The sequence below is a fragment of the Rhinoderma darwinii genome, chromosome 8 (assembly GCF_050947455.1).
Source record: "Rhinoderma darwinii isolate aRhiDar2 chromosome 8, aRhiDar2.hap1, whole genome shotgun sequence".
In the NCBI taxonomy this organism is placed as follows: Eukaryota; Metazoa; Chordata; class Amphibia; order Anura; family Rhinodermatidae; genus Rhinoderma; species Rhinoderma darwinii.
Genome location: NC_134694.1, coordinates 21,416,568 through 21,430,444, shown reverse-complemented (window position 1 = coordinate 21,430,444; position 13,877 = coordinate 21,416,568). Strand labels below are relative to the sequence as shown.

Here is a 13,877-nt window from a genome sequence, read left to right as displayed (position 1 = left end):
TATATATATATATTTCTATCTATCAATGTATCTAGTTTTGTACGTACGTATGTACTGATCTATGTTTGTATAGTACTTCCATCTATGTCTGTATGTATCTCTGTATATCTTTATGTATATCTGTATGTATATATATATCTATCTAGTCTACAAAAAAATAGGCCGCACTCCTGGATCTCCAAGTGAAAAAATCAAGTGATGAACTTTATTCCATAAGCGACGTTTCGGCAGATGCAACTCTGCCTTTCTCAAGCAACTGCCTTTGTTCTATCTATCTATCTATATATCTATCTATCTATACTGTATGTATATATGCATGTATGTACCTATCTGTTTGTATCTAACTAACTTTGTATGTATGTATGTATGTATGTATGTATGTATGTATCTATTTATGTGTCTACCTATGTATATATATATATATGTATGTATGTATGTATGTTTGTACGTATCTAGCTTTGTATTTATCTATCTATATATGTATGTATCTATGTATGTTTATATATGTATATATCTTATCTATCTATACTGTATGTATATATGCATGTATGTACCTATCTGTTTGTATCTAACTAACTTTGTATGTATGTATGTATGTATGTATGTATCTATTTATGTGTCTACCTATGTATATATATGTATGTATGTATGTATGTTTGTACGTATCTAGCTTTGTATTTATCTATATATGTATGTATGTATGTATGTTTATATATGTATATATCTTATCTATCTATCTATCTATCTATCCCTCATGTATCGATGTATCTTTACATCTTATTTTCTCATTGTCATTTCTCTCTCTGTTTCCCATTCTGTAATTGTCTTCTGGTTCCCCTGTTCTCAGTCTCTCTTCCTCCTATATCACGTCTCCCCCTCCCCTGTACAGTCTGTGGCTGTGCCAAAAAAATGAGAGATCCAAATTAGCGCAAGCTCCATCCTCCAGAAAACATTTAGCTTCCTGGCCGGGCGGGATCTGCCCATGAATAATTGAATCTTTTCATTCGTTGCCCTGTTGAATATTTATAAGGATTTTAACATTTACAACAATGCTCTCTCCAGGAGCTGTTCTCTTTATATTGTCACAGTTTTCTCTTTGTTCTTTTTGTGACATTTCCTGATATTTTTTTTCTAATCAAGCTGCTTCTCTTGTAGATAAAGTGGAATGGAAAGAAGCCCAAACACACGTATGTTGGCTGGGTCCCCCACGTTGAGGTTCGGGACTAATGAGGAGCAGAAAATTGCATTCTGTGTTGCTGTAGCCTTTTCTTTGTGACTTTGGATATCGTTTTCAAATAACATTAAAGTAAATGCTACACAATTCATTTTTAAGTCCACATCTGTACAGGACCGGAGGGACTTTTTTTTGACCCCCTCATCAGGCAAGGTTTGGGCTATAGGAAAGACTGCTACAGATGTCCTTGTCTATTTTGAAGCTCCTATTATCTTGAAGGGTTGGGGTTACCTCTGCCTGTTCTACCACTACAGCTGTAGCAGAGATGGGTTTGTCATGTGATGCATTGTGTGTTGTTCTCCTTATCTCAACACAAAACAAAAACTCACAAATTCAGCTCTGCTACAACTGGACCATTTTATAATCTTGATCTAATTGTTGCACCTCAATGGAACAGCTAAAAAATGTTCTGATTATTTAAAACCCAATGATGTGGTTTTGTTAGGTCTTGTTTATTATAATCTAACCAGACGTTGATGGATCATGGTCTTTTTGTACTCTGATAATCATATCAACGTGTAAATGGCCCAGATTAGTGGGTCCATCATAGCCCGGAGCTGAATTACAAATGTTTCCAATGCCATTGATGATATTTCTATGATTGTAGCGTGTGAGAGATCCACAGGTTCAAGACTCTCAATGAGAACAAATTTTCCTGTAAAACAAAGTTGTTCCTCACATTTCAAATAACCAACTTAGACCAAGTGTTCATTGTATTGAGGCCATAATCTACATATTTCAACCCAGCCTAACACAGCGGAGACCACAAGAACACGATAGGAAATTCATTACTCCTTTCTCAAGGTGACACTCCATGAATGACTAGGGGGTCACTGTATAGGGTTTGATGGTAGGTGAATTTCTGGATAGGAGGGAAGACACTAGGGTGGTCTTCTGAGTATTTACACGTCTTTATGATATTTTTGTATGTTCTCACCTGTTTGGGTTGCTCTGTAGGCACAACTGTAAAAGGGATGGTCTTCATAGGTTGATAAGCAAAAGACCCAATTGCGGCTTCTCTCTATACTTGTAGGTCCATGACTTTGCATCCGATATTCTGGATAAGGACCATAGGTTTATCCTAGGAAGTTAAGAATAAAATGTATAACAACGTGACCCGCACCATTTTTATCTTCAAACATTTTCTACTTAGAGCTTTTCCTGAAGCTTTTGTGCTCTAAGGACTACATCTGCTGCGGTGAAAGGTCCCACCGCCTTCTCTACAAAAACTTGCATATACTTTCAGACTCCATCAAGTAATGGTTGGAGAGGGAATCACAGTTCAGTGTCGTCGGTCCCATTTTTGTTCCCAGTTTTATCAGAACCAATTTGATTATTAGATGTAAAAAAAAAAGTAAATCTGAGACCAATTAATGCAATTTGTGCTCATAAATGTTTACTTGTTCGACCAGCACTTTGCGCTCCAGAGCTGCTCTTCCTACCGTAACCGCAAACAGTAAAGCGAAAGATTAAGAAGGTTGTCCAGTTTATAAAGCCCATTTTCATATATTTCATATATAGCCTATAAAGGTCCTCTTTTCAGAATCCTAATCTTTTGGCCAAAGTGGAAAGCGGTTACAAAAAGAGTTTCTCATTTTGGTGGACCTGTCCTTCCCTTCATTACACACAACCCATTGGCACGGTGTAATACTTAATTTCCCCTGTGGTGGCGCTGCAGGGAAACTGAATCCTTACTATTGGGTTTGTCCACAGAATATAGCCGATCACTAGTGGTCCCAGCAGGGGGACATTTTGTGATAAGATTATTGTCAAGGGATCCTTCCAACAAAGCTGAGAAACTCTTAAATGTATTTAATCTTAAAAAAACTGTTTAAAAAAAAAACAAAAAAACAAGGTTGTGCTCTCTCTGGCTGGAGAATTTATGGTTAAGTCTAGAGGTGACAGGGCTTCTTTACTGTTACAGCGTTGAAGCTGTGGAATAATCACCTCAGGAACTGGTTGTTGCAGAGACAGATGATTGCCTTAAGAAAAGCCCAGATGATTTATTGAAACAAAAGAATATCAATACATATGTAAATACAGTGAAATCATTCGACAAACATCCAAAATTACAGTGAAAAATTGGATTCTAGGGGGTGTTTTTCTCAAAATAGAGGTCAATATACACAGACGGTGGGGGAATGGACAATTTGTCATAGGAAATCCAGTCTAGAAGGGGACTTCTCAAAGAGGTCTCACTGTATGTAGAACTTGTTTGAATGTTACATCCAAAAGTTTTATCAGTATGGATGAATATACATTCATCTTTACAGTCCGTACATGTATTTGGCCCAAAAAATATAATTATTCTAGTAGACAAATTTAACCAATTCTTCAATGACTCCAAGTCACTTTTATCATAGACTATTGAAAAGGTTGCTACTACAACCAGCCCTCCCCCTTCCCAACTATGCAACATCCTTCAATACTATCTTATGCCATAATCTACTTGCTGGACAATTGAAATACCGTATCATGTAAAAACGGTCACAATGGCGTCACCGTCATTTTTATTTTATTTAATTTTATATACAGTAAATAATCAATGTAAAATTGAAAAACAATTGGAAAACCTATTTCTATAGGCCCTATTAGGGCATATGGACATCATAGAGGGGGTCACCGACTAAGAACATGGTCTATAAGCCAGATCTGAATCTCTGCAAAGAATTGCTCCCACTCTGGAGGCCACATTGAGCCATTTAAGCCGGTCCTCTGCTCTCTGTGCCAGAATGCAGAACCGATCTGAACAAGCCGGACTTGTGTCTAAATGGACGCCATTTAATGCAACATTTCCCCAACAGCAGCCGCTACACGGTAAATGCCCGGCTGACCGCGGCTTCCCCTGGCATACTCAACTGTTTACCAGGGGTGCCGAAAGCAGAACCCGGGGTGATCAGCTGATCGCCCAAGGGCCGCATTCTGAGAGATATTTAATCTCTAGTTTTGTCTTGCAATTCTTCTCTATTGTGCCGTATGTAGTCCGCCAAGTACACCCAACTTTTTGTTTTTCTTCTACCTTGCCCTTTCTAATGTTGGGTCACCCACTATCTCTTTGTACAGTTGTATTGATGAAATATAGGACTGCACTTATCAGTAATGGGGTAATATTGGGATCTGAAATCACTTCCACTGTCTTGTTTCATGAAGTTGATGCTCATCCAGAATGTGAATTCCTCCTTAACCACTGCCTAAGGGTTATTATTTAGTAAATCAGGCACAAGGTCTGTGATATTCTGTCAACAACGAATACAATATTCATATACGAGAGCAATGATAGTTGTGCGTTTAACCCCTTACTGTCCATTAACGAACTGCATTGACAATATTATTCACGTCTAAAGGTTTTATAAAAAACCTTTATATTTTATAAAATATTGGTAGAATTGAAAAATATAAAAATAATATCATCCCATGTTCGTATAAAACAAAATGCATCATTTTACTTGATGGCAAAAATGGGGCAAATGATGTCACATTTATTGAGATGGCTCACGTTAAAATAATTAATTTGGTGCAACTTGCCAGACAGTTTCCATTTGCTTAGGTGACATCATGACGTGTACTTTACAGATATTTTTTTTCACGCGGTTGATACAGTTGGTTTATTTTAGGACTCCTCTTAGCCACAGCCCTTTTTCTAGACATTGTAAAAAAAATTGCCCTAATGAAATCATACATTTGGCTCACATTATGTATGTTTTAGGCACAATTTAGCAGAATTTTAGGGCATTTTGCTTAGTAACTCTTCCCCAGCGTGCTTTTACTTCTTATGTTGACATTTTGTTCTAACCATGTAGTATTTACCGAAGTCAAGGTTTAATATTGGGTGGAATTTCCTGAGCAGCAGCTTCCGAATTTATGTTTATTATCAGAATGGCTTATCTTATAGTCTGAGCTTTCCCATAATATGACTGGGAAGCCCCACAGCAACGCAAGCTGCTTGTAAAGGGAGAAGATTAAAGTGGTTGTCCAGTCTAGAAAACTTATTTTCACATTCTGAATCATTAGAGAGGGTCTTGCTGTTCAGGATCCTCATCTCTTGGTCAGAGTATAGAGCGATTACAAGAGCATCTCTGGATTACAGGCACTCAATGGATTTGAATGAGCACTATGTAACGTTTAATTTCCCCTGTGGTGGCGCTGCAGGGAAATTGAACACTTACTGCCAGGTTTCCCCCACAGATTACAGCTGATCGCAGGGGGATTGGCCAAAGTGGACAACCCATTTAAGATTATAGGGGAATAGCAATAGCAAAGACACTGAATTCAGCACCAGGCGTTGGACAGCTCCACCTGTCTGTATGGGCTACATCTAGAAGAGCACAGTTCTGGAAACGTTCTTCACACCACTGAACATCAGTTTACATATAGAATTAATGTATATAGAAAGTTGAATAACTTTGTAAATACATTTTATTACGGATACTGACCTTTTTTAGGCCCAGGCTGACAGTATAATACTATTACCATGGCCAGCAGGTGGCGACACCTTATACTAATAACCTAGACTGCTATATTGCTGGTTTAGATAGCAGATGCAAACTGCATAAATACCAATTTGTATATTAATGATATTGAAACTGATCGGTTGGTTAGCATTAGAACCCTTCTTTTCTTTGACCTGCAACCTCTATTTAGCATAACCACAATTTCAAGATACAGGCTGTCATCTAGACGGGAATGTTCTACTTGATGTACATTTTCAGATTTATTAATGCCACCTGTAAACGAAGTAGGACATTAGTTGAAAGATCATTGTGTAGACAGGGTATTACATTTGTAGATAGGGCACATAGTTAGAACAGAACAATTTTGTAGCATGTAGTTATGCATTGTTCGAGGGGTGTAGCTAAAGGGGTGCAGAGGTAGCAATCACACTCAGCCCTGGTGTCTGAGGGAGTCTGCCACATAAGACGACGCCAAGACTAGAATGGCACCTATTACAGATTTTGCATTGGCGCCCAGGAGCCTCAAATTACGCCTCTGAATTGTACATAGTACAAGACTTGGAAGGGTTTGAGGGATATGGTGGATAGAGAACACCAATATGATCTTCAACTATCCCAGAGTGACTTGATTTGCTAAGACATTGTGAATCCTACGGATTATACAATGTTGCTTTTGTAATATTTTTAAAACCATGATAAATGATGTACAGATGAAAGCGATTTTCTTCTGTATCTGGCTGATAGCCAACACGATAAATATGGGATGTTAGCCAGTCTTCTCATGTTCTCAGGAAACTGCAATACAGTAAAAGCGTATATTAAAGGAACACTCCATGCATAACTGATACATTGCGTTATGTGTATTGCAGGGCTTGATGGCCCGAGCAGGTCTCAGGGATTCAGAGAACACGAAAGAGAGAATACCTGGGTCATGAACCGCCCATCAGGACCGGCACTAGGCAGGGGACAGTGTATCATTTATGCATGGAGTGTTCCTTTAAATGGAACAAGTTGTACTCCGTAGTAATGTTGGAATGCAATGGAATTTTTCATGGTTGAAGGACACCATATGCTCCAAGTCCCCTATATGTTCATGTGGATGAATCTCAGATCTGTCTTCCCCAGATGTGTTAAATATCTACATTAAACATCTAAGGGTAAAACTTGGTATTGCAGAGGTATTAACATTAAACAAAGGAAATCTGTTTAGGGACCAGAGTTGTGAAACTTTAGCATATACTATCTACCTATACCAGGCTAGATCATAATAAAAACTAGCCGAGGGAATATCTGGGGTGGGGGAGAGCATGTACCTCTCGAGCTGGGCACCAGGGGAGCAATCCAACTAGCCACCGTCTTGGCCAGGGTTTCAGATACATGGCTAAGGCAGCAAACTGAATGTAAGCCCACCTAGAGCTCTGTAACATGGCCCCATCTAACTATGCAATGTATGTGGCTTAACTGGACTGATCAGGTATTTGGATCAAATAGCTTAAACCAGTGTTGACCGAGATTTATAGATCAGTCAAGAACAAGGCCCCATGCACACGACGTAATTACGGACCCATTAATTTCTATGGCCAACGGACACCTTCCTGTATATTTACAGGTAAGTGTCCGTGCCGTAGAAACCTTCCGTAAAAATAGGACATGTCCTATTTTTTTCTTTTACGGACCATGCTCCCATACTTTATAATGGAAGCACGGTCCGCGAATGACTGTCCACAGCCGGCTGTGCCCGTAATCACGCACCGTGACTACAGGCACGGTCATGGGCATGAGGCCTGACAACTTCTCTTTATACCATGGTAATCTTAAATGTTCTATTTAGAGCCAATATAAATCAGTCTGGTCACTATTGTAAACCATTGTTAAAGAGAGGACCGGTCAGCTCTCCTGACATGTCTGTTTTAGTAAATACTTGTTTCTCGCATGAAATAATGATTTTAGGGCATCTTTTCTTAGAACTGCGTTGTACTATTCTTCAGTTATTCCTCCTAGAAATGTATGAATAAATTGACGGCTGGGTGTTACCAGTTGGGGGTGTGTCCCTACACTGACTTACACTGTCTTATCAGTGCTCCCAATCTCAGACTGTGCAGGGACACGCCCCCAACTGCTAACACCCAGCTGTCAATTTATTCATACATTTCTAGGAATAATAACAGAGGAATGGCACAATAAAGAGTTCCAAGAAAAGATGCCTTAAAATCATTATTTCATCTGGGATACAAGTATTCACTAAAACAGACAGGTCAGGAGAGCGGACACTTCCTCTTTAATTAAAAATGGGGGCTTTCTTCCATATCTAATGTAACCGGCACTAACAGTTTTTGTGTTAACCGGTCTATGGTAGTAAAAAAAAAACTCGTTTTTACTATCTGTGGGCTACATGACAGATAATTGATCTTCATAGAGTTTCTACCATTTAAAGGGGTATTCCGGTCACAAGAAGTTATTACCTATCCACTGGATAGGCGGGGGTAGGATCCCCATCATTCGCCTAAATTGGTGGCCTGTGTCCCCCGTTCCCCCTAGCCGGAAGCCCGGAAGCATTGAATGGAGCATAGGTCAGGCCCCACCGATCTCACCATTATCACATATATAGTGGATGTGACGACTTCGTGACCGAAATACCCCTCTAAGTTTAGTGTAACATAAGATCTGAAAAACGCCACACAAAGCCATCATGTGATTTGTAGAATCCAGTATTTCCAACTGACCCATAAACTGGGGTTACTTCAAGTGCTATGATCATTAGTTCAATGGCCAAGATCTACAAGATATGGTTCTGGTTTATTTCACTAGATCACAAATATTCCATCGAGTTACATTATTTTTGCACAATCCAATATCTGTTTGCTGCAGATGTATATGTGTTATCGGGCTGTGAAGGGTTACAATATTTAAAGGCGAGCAAAGGTGACTATAGGGATGTTCTGCCTGTAGATCTGAATAGCTAGGTTGTATTCTTTCATTGGTGTCAGAGTGAATTATTAAGAGAAAATCGCAAGATCTGCATGTTTTTTTCTTTAAACCCAGAGTGTTAAAAAGCAGAATAAGGCAGAGTTTTGTATGTTCCAGCTGGATGGAGATCCCTGATAAGTGTGCAGAGTCGGGGCAGTGGGGGTGGGAGATTTGTGCTGGAAAATTAAATAACGGAAAACGCTTCATTGAAGCTGTGTATGAAGTAATGAAAGTAATAGGATGTCTGCTGCGAGTATAGGCAGTGCTGAATATAGGACAGGGAGCAGAGGGAGCAGGCAGGGATATCTATCTCTCATACAGTCAAGAGAAGAAGAAACTACACACTCCATCAAGTCTCTGTTTTTAGTGATCAGTGCCTAAATTACAATTGTGTGGTCTTTGTCAACTTTTAAAAAGAACCATATAATCGCTGGAGACAACAAAAAATTTCAGCATGGCATGCATCACTTAAGACAGTACAGTGTGATATGCTCACTTTTCTGGGGACACTAAGGGTGCCACTGTTTTTTGGGGGCATAAAATGTAGCACTGTTTTTTTTTATAGGGGCAGTGTGGGAAACTGCTATTTGCAGGAGGCACAGTGTGTGGCAATGTTATTCTAAGGGGCCGTGTGTTTCAGGAGGCACAGTGTGTGTAAATGTTGCTTTTAAGGGCACAGGGCACTATTATATTTAGGGGCACAGTGTGTGGCACCATTATAAGCAGGGGCACAGGGTGTAGAACTATTATATTTAGGGGCACACCGCTATGTCTAGCTGTTTTAAGGGGTCGCAGCGCTCACACGATTCATGGTTTCCTTCTTGTTTGTACTTTGCAGGCACCGTTAAATTTGTAGCGGCTGATAACCCCAACGTTAGATGAGTGGTTTCGGGAGGTGGACTTGATACAGCGAATGGAACACCTGGTGGCTCATTCCCCGGCAGCTGTTGTAAAATACACATCTACGTGGTCTCCATGGATAGCGTTCCTTTCTTCCCCTTCTTACCTAACGGCTGTCACTTGAGTCGGCCTATGCCCCTGTGAAGTGTACTGCGATTCTTGCTCGCTGCTGCTTTCACTCATAATACCCCAGAACTGGAGTCCAGGCTCCCCATGTTTTCTCCCCTCCCTTCCCCTCCCTTCTATTCCCTCCTTTCTTGTGGCTTTCTTCTATTCTTTCTCTTCCCCTGTCTAGGGTTATGTGCCTCTCCTTCTCCGCTTGAACTTAGTGGCCATGCTGCTGTTGTATACTGAATAATGTCCTTTGTATTGAGATGTGATGCACATTTTTGATTTTTGTTTTGGTCCTTGTCCTTGTTTGTTGTTCTCTTTTACTGTGTGGAGGCCTTCCCTCCACTATGTCTTATATCTGTGTATATTGAAACTCAATAAAAATTTTGAATATGAAAAAAAAATTGTAGCGGCTGTGCAAGGTATTGCACCACTGTTACATTCAAGTTAAAGGAACTGTATCTCTGTATTAAGCTTGGCCTGAAACTATCTATACACAACCTTTTTAATTACGGGGTGCGAAAAAAGGCCGATATGTGTGGCTCCCCTACGTGCACAACGGAACAGGCTGCGCACAGCTATTATTCTGCACATACAAGTCTATGGCTGGGTTCACACGACCTATTTTCAGGCGTAAACGAGGCGTATTACATCTGCCCATTCATTTGAATGGGTTTGCCGACGTACTGTGCCGACGACCTGTAATTTACGCGTCGTCGTTTGACAGCTGTCAAATCGACGACTCGTAAAATGACTGCCTCGTCAAAGAAGTGCAGGACACTTCTTTGGAAGTTTTTGGAGCCGTTTTCTCATAGACTCCAATGAAAACAGCTCCAAAAACGGACGTAGAAAACGCCGTGAAAAACGCGAGTTGCTCAAAAAACGTCTGAAAATCAGGGGCTGTATTCCCATGAAAACAGCTCCGTATTTTCAGACGTAATTGCAGTTATCGTGTGCACATACCCTTTAAGTGATGGATGAGTGTGATGTAGTGAGTGTGGGTAGGTAGGCATTTATGTATATGTAAATATATTCATAGTGTGGCAAAGCAGTTTAAAATTCTAGATTGGGGGGCACACAAGTTTGCAAATGCATAGGATATTACTACTTTGTACAAAAATATTTATTTAGTGGATTTTGAATATATTAATTGTTGATTAGGATTAGAGTAGGAATAATTTTCTGCTGCCACCATGGGTATCCCGCACGCCAAGTAGGTCAGAAGTTTTGATTGGTGGGGATCCAAGCACTGAGACCCGCACCAATCGCAAAAACAAAAGCAGCAGAAGCACTCGTGTGAGCGCTCAGCCCCTTCATTTCTGTTCATCCTTTTCTGGAAATCAATGTATCGGAGTATGGGCTCAATACAAAGTCTATGAGCCCGTACTCCGATACATCGGCTCGGACCCCCCACAATCAAAAATTCTGACATGTCACTATGAAATGTCAGAAGTTTGTCGAACGTTTAGTTACCCTTTAATGCTAAATAGTCAGATTAACATATTGTCAGTGGCTATTATCATAGTCATCATAGTCTCATCTATAGAGGGCAAAAACATTTTTGCCCCATAACGTAAAAGAGCACCTCAAAAGTAATAGATCTATCCTTGGATATGTGTTACATCATTACTTTTGACTTCTTCTGTATTCACATCATGTAAGTTTCTTTCATTAGAATAAGCTTTATAGCTATCTCCATGTAAACTATATTGTTACTGATACCAGCTGATTAGTCTAGACGAGACTGCTTATGGTCCACAATGATCACTAATGATGAGGGAGATCCAGCTAAAATGATTGCCATTCAAGAAAATTGGCTTGGCAGATTAACTACTGCTTGTCTACTTGGTGTGGTCACCTGCCAGCCACATTGACTTGGCATTACTTTTTTCTGTCAGACTGAATGATTGGATATATCCAACATATCTTTATTGTTATAAAGGGAACATATAATCATAAAATGACATCATATATAATTTTTTAACATTTGTAGTGATGTTTTGTTTTTTTTAATTCGACTATCCATACAAAAAAAGATATTAAAGTCTTCCAGTTTTCACACTGGTTACTATAACAGACTTAATAATATGAAATCTCGCATTTTCTGTAGCTCACTTGTTAACTTTGCTGTGCAGACTGTGACAGGGTAAGCAGAGGGAGAGGTATTTATTGACAGCTGTATTGTACTACTTGAGACCCAGAGAAGTCAGGAAAGCAACACTTTACTCCCATATAACAATCTGTATGTATCTCCCCTACCATTCCAAGGTCTCTGGGGAAGGGGCTGTGCTCCATCTCTTCCTGGGGACTGTATTTAGTCTATTAACAAAGCTGCCATAAAGCACAAACACCCTGCTGCACGGTCTATACAGACAATTACAGGAAGGTAGTGTGTCTCCAATACAACTGCCACCAAGGAAAATAAGATAGCTACAATATTTAAGACTACAACACATTATTTCTCTACTACAGACTTATATCTATTTAATGAAACTAAAATGAAATACATGAGCTATTCCCTTTTAATGGAAACAAAATTAATTTGAATAAACTATAAATAATTTGAATGGTAATAATCTAGTATGACAAAACCTTCCCTAACAATGCATTATGGGTTAATAGTAGCTCTTGCCACCAATGACAAGAATAGCTGCATGAACTATCTATCTATAGTCCCATAACCCTCTACTGTCTTTCTTTGCAATGGATCAACAAGAAAGCCCAAGACTCTGTCCTGACATTTTCAAGATAAATTAAAATATTCCTGAGTCCGACATAGCCCCACGGCTTTCTCATGCTTGGGATTAATAGAATACCAGCCATTTAGGGTTTCCTAAGATTAGTGAAGCACCAAAAGAAGCTGAAAACTATTATATTACACTATCAAGTACAATGATTTAACTATTCCTACAGTAGATCTTAAAAAAATTAATTGTTCTGTTGTGCATGTAATTTAATACTATCCATCCATTACACCATTGGATAAGGGCAACATTGGATAAGGGCAATATCATAGTTGAAGCATTGCATTTTACCCTATATCTATCCATTCTACCCTGAGGAGAACACATTCTCAATAGCTGTTTTCCGGGACCAGGGCTGATGGGGACAGTGTTGGTTTACAAATGTCCTGACATCAGCTTACATTTTATTCTATGAAAAAAGGAAGGTCATAACTAGAATTGCAAGAAAGTTGCAAAACGACACGACTCCATGGTGGAAACCTGAAGGAACTCAAAGTCAATGGGTTCCATTGGGAAAAATTGGTCTCTGCCATAGGATGGATCCAGCAGCTCAGTTTTCCATTGTTCTGCTCTGATGATGTAGCAGAACAATAGAAAACCCAAGAGCACATGATTACATCACAATAACCACTTTCACTAATCATGAATGGCATTATAGAATACTGCTAAGGTCCTAAAGGTCAGGGTTGGAGTGGATAAAAAAAAAAAACAAACACGTTGGGCCCAGTTTCTGACATGATAATGGGGCAGATGAGGTTCAGCAGCAGTCAACAGTGTCTGCAGCTACTAATAGCGCAGATAAAGAAAATGTAAAGGCTCTAGCAGTTTAAAATTGCTCTACAAATAACCTCTTAGTGAAATGAAATGGCCTTTTTTTTTAAACATCATTTTTATTTACAAATTTTCACATTTTGTTTTAAACAGACAAAAAGATTATATAGAATATGCGTCACAATCGAACACGCAATTTGTGAAACAAAATAAAATAAAATCATGGCATATAACCAGGATCACATAGTAGATGAAAAACAGTACTTCCCCCTACCTATCAAGACCGGAGTTGTAACCCCCCCCCCCCAGAGTGCCTGTCAGAAGTTCCTTATGATACCAGGCAGTATGCCTAAAAGGAGTAACAATCTCCGCCACCTTGGCATCTGTGCATTGCGATTCAATAAAGATTCGCCATTTATGAAATGGCCTTTTGTGTATAAAGTGGTTGTCCGGGATTAGACAAAAAGTGATCTGCTATTTTTTTTCTCTCCAGGAACAGTGCCATTCTTGTACATTGGCTGCGTCTGGTATTACAGCTCATTCCTATACAGGTGAATGGAACGAAGCTGCAATAGCAGATACAGTTTACAAACAAGAGTGGTGCTGTGGGGGGGGGGGGAAGCAGACCCTTTTTCCTAATCCTGGACAATTTAAAAGCAGTTTACAATGGAATTGGTTTTATGGACCTCAAGTATTTCC

The 13,877-nt window shown here is 39.5% G+C and overlaps 1 long non-coding RNA gene across 2 annotated transcripts in view; it reads right to left on the bottom strand.

Moving 5' to 3' along the window:
• Positions 1-12,962, bottom strand: part of LOC142659385 (uncharacterized) — a 123,931-nt gene extending 110,969 nt beyond the window's left edge. For both annotated transcript variants that reach the window (XR_012850316.1, XR_012850317.1), the window contains exons 1-2: positions 12,809-12,962; positions 2,172-2,315 (exon numbers count right to left, since the gene is read on the bottom strand). This is a non-coding gene — a long non-coding RNA (uncharacterized LOC142659385). The remainder of the gene's footprint in view (positions 1-2,171; positions 2,316-12,808) is intronic.
• Between the last annotated feature and the right edge of the window lie 915 nt (positions 12,963-13,877).